Here is a 6,000-nt window from a genome sequence, read left to right as displayed (position 1 = left end):
TCCAAATGGAACTTTGGTTTTTAACATCTTCGCGCACTGCACCGTCTTTTTTTAAACATGGTGATAGCTCCTATTCTATTTTTCGCCGCCTACGCCGAGCGCCGATCACAGTTCCTAAACACACTTCACTATCCAAATATAGTGACTGCACCATTGTTTAGTGCACAGTATGACATCGTTGTTCTAGCTCTAAGCATGCCTGAAAAGAACGGTCCGTTTGGTCCAAACCGTATCACTAATTTTATCCATGTCACTTCTGTTCTAAATTAACATGGCTGGCCTCGTATTTACAGTGTTTTTCCCTTCTCTCCCTTATCTGTTCCCAACAAATGTCATTTGTATGTAGCATGAAAGGCAAATTGTTTATAATTCCAAGACAAGCATGATTTATATATTTGTCCTGAAGATAATGCCATTTATTTTGTTTGTCGGCATCGAAACGTCGTCGACACAATAGAATCATATGTACTGAATATGCTTGTGAATGCTATGTACAATGGTCACTCAAATTATAATCAAGTCTGTTCCCTGATTATAAGTATACAGACCGATTTGCTCGCTGTTGCCTATATTTGTTGTTTTGTCTTGTTCACTGTAGGTCACGGGCTGTGCCCCCTTGACATTACTTTCTGATTTTGTGCATCGCCAAATAAATTCCTGTCCGGCTGGACAAAGGACATAAATACTATTTAGTTTGTGTCTATCCTTATCTCAATCCCCCAACTACTAGGGTCCACTGTTTTTTGTAATAAGTTAACGCCCAAGGTCCCTAGTGTATTACCTTCGGGTTCCCTTGTCTCTCATAACTACTAGTACAACTGCAGCTTATTTAATTGTACTCTGTTCTTCTTGTGAATTTTCACAGCAACATGTAGCCCTATGACCATTAGTTGCTGTTGTAAAATTGCAAGTAATTCATAACTTCATTTACATATAACACTTGCGAAAAACAATTGTACTGCAAGTCAAGAATTTAAAACAAACCAAGAGAAAATGAGCTACTTTCGCCATAGGTGGTACAATTTAAAGATCTCTGGATTCTTGGGTGCAAACAAAACATACCTGTGTAGGTCTGGCTACACACATCCAGAACTCATCTTATTAACACAAACAAAAATAAACAAGGGGATGCTTTGAGTCAACCCCCTTCAGGTATTGATTTGTTATGTTCAGGTCCCTTCAGCCAATGTTTGGTGCATTTGTCATTCATAATTTGGATAGGCCCACAGGACTATGTCTTTCTCCCTGTCCTGCTATTGGCTAGTAGGTGCCCAGGTCCACCTAAAAAGAGCAACTCCCAAAGCAGGAAAAATCAAAAATGAATGACCCACCCCTACACCATGGGAGTTGTCTGCCATGGTGTCGGGGGTCATTTAAACATTTTCACTGTTCCTTATCACCTTGTTTCATCTGCAGTAAAAGACAGTGAAGTCGGGCCATACGACCATCCACTCTAAATTGGGTGGAATGTTGAATCGCTAAATCTCCAATGGCCTATACTCCATCGGGCTGTCAGACCACTAATCGGGGAAGGAGCCCGGGGTAGGCTCTGTCACTGGGATACTGAGGACCTGATTCATAACGGTAAACTTAGACTTAAATGTAAGTTTACAACTTTTTGGTGTTGACAAAGGTAAGTTACTAGTAACTTCACAACTAGTAATTTTACTACTAGAAAGTTTACTACTTGTAAAGTTACTAGCAGTAACCTACCTTTGTGAATACCAAAAATTAGTAAACTTAGACTTAAGTCTGAGGGCCCAATTCCGATCGTGTTAGGAAAACCCTCCAAATGACTCGGTTCTGGAGAGCTTTCCAAGTGAATGGCGCTCCAGAAGTCCATGTGACCAAGTCCGATGCATCCTTATAGTGACAGACTCAGTTCGCTCGGACTCCCATTGAACTATATGGGAGCCCGTGTATACAGGCTCCCATTTCAAAAAGGGGTGGGTGGGGAAAAGCAGGCACCCTGTTGCGGGCACCCCATGGTGCCCCACACACTGGGCATTCTTGGATTGGGGGAACCAATGGGCTCCCCCCTGTGACTGATTTGTAGGACCCTGGGGGAAGGGGAGCCTGCTATGCCCCCCCAAATTCCGATTCCCAAAGCTGTTTTGTCTCGCCAAAACCGAGTCGGTACTGCTGTCAGAATCGGGCATCGTACTCGCTCGTTCGGAAGCCGGCCCCATTGCGCTGCACAATTCAGCTCCGAACGACTCTGACTGACAGGATGGGGTTCGGAAAAGATTTGTTTGGCACGGACGAGAGTTTCGCATCACACTTGGTAGTTCGGAACAGGGGAAGGTTCGGTCGGAAACATAGGCTCCGAATCGAATTTACTCGTTCCGGAACCCGTCTGGAGGCCTTCCAACAGGATCGGATTCGGACCCTAAGTTTTACATTGTGAATCGATCCCTGAATGTCCGCCCATCTGTAAATTGTGGGGGCGGAACAATGGTTTGGCAGAGAGGGTACTCCGTCACAGGTGCGACGGATGTTCCTCTCCACCCAACTTTAAATTTGGCCCCAAGTTCCAATTTTTTTTCCTTAAGCTTGCCTTTTAAAAGGACTGCATCAGAAAGTCATTCACGTTCAAGAAAGATGAAAGAGGCTAGCAAACAAAGGGCCTTGGAGAATGGCTCTCGGTCCATCAGGGTGACATAAGACATTACCTCTGCCACCCTGATTCACTACTGTCTGCCAAATATAGAAATGCCCGCCTGCTCTGTGGTCATCACTGTACCTTGAAAGGAACCGCCATCAAAATATTTGATGGATGGGCGCATTCAGTGTGGGTGGCTTTCATCATATTTTTATTCTTTTTTTCGTTTTTCAGAAATAAAGTGCTGAAAAACAAAATACTAATGACCCCTACACCATAGGAGTTTCCTCCTAAGGTATGGGGGACACTATTTGGTTTTATTTGTCCTTCACTACCATGTTTTACCTGGGGAGGATGGGCAGAAAAAATGCATATTACACCATCGACCCTAAATTGGATGGCCAGTATAATGTCTTTCCTCCGAAGGCCTCTACTCCGACAGGCCTTCTTAGGAAGTGTTCCACTGACTTAGTCAATGGAGGCTCTGTCGATGATAAGCTTATGGCCTGCCCATCTCTAAATGATGCAGGTGACTGAGAGTTTGATTGGCTAGGTGTGAGAAAGTGCCCTCTTTCTTGCATGGTATGCCCCCACTTTTTACTGAATTGCTGATGTTCTTTGACTGAGTGTGCCCTGGGCTCCTGCTAATCAGGTACTGAGGGCCTATGTTCCTTCCCTGAAACTGCATTGAAGCCTAAACCCAATTGGCATCTCTGGCCACATGTCAGCCCCTGGTAAATGGTACCACAGGTACCCAGGGCACTTTGACCAGAGAAGGCCTCTAAGGGCTACAGCACTTATTGTGCCACCCTCAGAGGCCCTGTACGCTGACACTCACACATTGCCTTTGCAGACTGAGTGCCTTGGTGCAGAACAAAGTGAAGAGTCGTCATGGCACACATCCCTGTGTGCCATGCCCACAAACCACTGCCATGGCATATGTCAGTCACCCCTCTAGCTGGGTGCCCTATGCCAGTGGTGAGGGTACAGGTGCATGAGCCCTGTACCCCTACAGTGCCCAATTCCATTTCTGGGCACTATAAGTGCAGTGCTGCCATTAAGAGTATATGGTGCCGGGACTTTGTCATTACGAACTCCATAACACCATAATGGCTACACTGAAGACTGAGAAGTTTGGTATCAAACTTCTCAGCACATTAAACCCACACTGATGCCAGTGTGGTATTTAATGTAAAATGCACAACAGAGGGCATCTTAGAGATGCCACCTGAAACTCGACCAACTTCTAGTGACCTGACTGGGTGGCTGCCGAGGCTGCCACCACCAGACATGTTTCTAGACCCCTAGGTCGAGACCTGCTGCTCTCGGGCCTGAAACAATGCACATCCTGGGACGGGGTGCCAAGCCTCCTCCCCCAGGATGGGCAGGGTTCACGAAGGAGAAGCTTCAAAGGCATGCCGCCTTCGTGAGCCTCTCTAGACTATTAGCTGCTTTCAGCAACTAGTGCCCACTGGTTCTACCCCCCACTTTGGGCGGGAAAACTGGCGGGAAAAACAAGTCAGGAAAAAAGGTCTGCCCACCTCTGCCAACTCCACCCCTCATGTGGGGGAGGCGAGGTGAAGCACAACCTCGAGTCCCCGCCATCTTGAGGATAGGGGGACCAAGCCAACCTCAAAAACCCCAGAGGACCTACCTGCCTTCACTTCCAAGACTGAATCTTCCGTGAACACCATACTTGTTCACACTGCAGCTTATGGTGCCAGACAGAGACCGCGGACCCAGCCCACTCTGCACCCGCCGAACCTGGCCCGAGCTTGAGTGGAAAAACACCACAAGGAGGTCACCCCGACAATCCTGATCCGAGATCCAGTGACACCTGACCTGCCTCAAGCCTCCAGACGATGCCTGCCACATCAATCCAGAGGACCCCCCCTACCGTGACCAGAGCGGGTAAGAACATCTGATGTCCCAAGGCACCCCTGCACCCGACGCCCCACGACCTTGTGTACCCAAACCAACGGTGCCTAACCAACCCACGACATCCCAACTTGAAGTGGTTGTCGCACCCAGAAGATCCTCGTCCCCGAGCATGCAGTGTTTCTTTTTACAGCTGGTTCTCCATTGAAAACAACTGGGCACCCGACCTCAAAACAGCACCCTGCACCCTGCCGCCCTAGTGCCGATGAGGGTGCACCTTTGGTGCTACTTTGGTCCCCAACTTGCCCTGAGCTCAACCCTAGGAGCTTTGCTCCCACAACCTCGTGGCCTGCTTGCCAGCAGTCACCAACCGGAGGCCCCCTATCCCCCATTGGATAACATTGGGCCTCAACACTCTGCACCCGGCCGCCCCAGTGCTGCTGAGGGTGCAACAACAGTGCATCACCAACCCTGGGAGACCCCTGAGTCTATCCCAAGAACCTTAACTCCCACACCCGTTTACTTACCTGTGAACCGTTAACCTTTTTTCCTTCCATAGGATAACATTGACACTTTTTCTCCAAAAAGTTTCCGTGTGGAGTTTTGAAACCTAAAAATATTCTTAAAAAATCGCACAAATAACCAAAATGTGTTTACTCACCTGTTTGCTGGAAATGTCCCAGTGCTGAATCTAGGTATCCAGCACTGAGTTAGAAAAGTAACGTGAAAAGTAACTTACCTGCAATTTACTGTAACAGCCCATTCATTTCAATGTACTGCTCCAAAAAGTTTCTAAGTGTGGAGTTTTAAAATCTGAAAATATTCTTTAAAAATCGTGCGAATAACCAAAACGTAATTACTTACCTGTTTCCAGGAATGTCCCAGTGCTGAATCTAGGTATCAAGCACTGAGTTAGAAAAGTAACGTAAAAAGTAACTTACCTGCAATTTACTGAAAAAGCCTATTCATTTCAATGTACTGTATTTGCTAAGCTTTGCATACTACTTCTCCCCTGTAAATCAAACAAAGTACAATTCCTATTCCATTTTCAACTGTTCTATATCCAGTAACTTATTACTGAAAAGTATTCAATGCTTACCTGTACCAGGCTTGCTTGGCCCTAAAAATAAACAACAGTATATTTTTATACAAAAACAATTGGCCTAGAGTTCAGTTCTTGAGTGTGTGACTTCATTTGCTGACTGAGTGTGTACATCAAATGCTTAACACTGTCCTCTGATACTGCCTTACTGCTCGACCAAGCTACCACTATTAGAGAGTAAGGTTTGATCTAACTTTAACCTCTGCCTACCTCTGGGGACACTTGGACTCTATACACAGTATACCTCATTTTGGTGTAGTATATATAGAGCCAGTTTCTTACACTAGGTACTCTGTTGCATTTGCGACGGAGTACCATGTGTGCCAAACTCTAATTCTAGCCCAAAGTGGCATGCAATGTTGTGTGTCAAACAATTATGCTTGCCTCCATATTATATGCATTCATTAAGATGTATTAA

This window comes from Triturus cristatus, chromosome 7, assembly GCF_964204655.1.
Source record: "Triturus cristatus chromosome 7, aTriCri1.1, whole genome shotgun sequence".
In the NCBI taxonomy this organism is placed as follows: Eukaryota; Metazoa; Chordata; class Amphibia; order Caudata; family Salamandridae; genus Triturus; species Triturus cristatus.
This window is presented reverse-complemented; position numbering follows the sequence as displayed.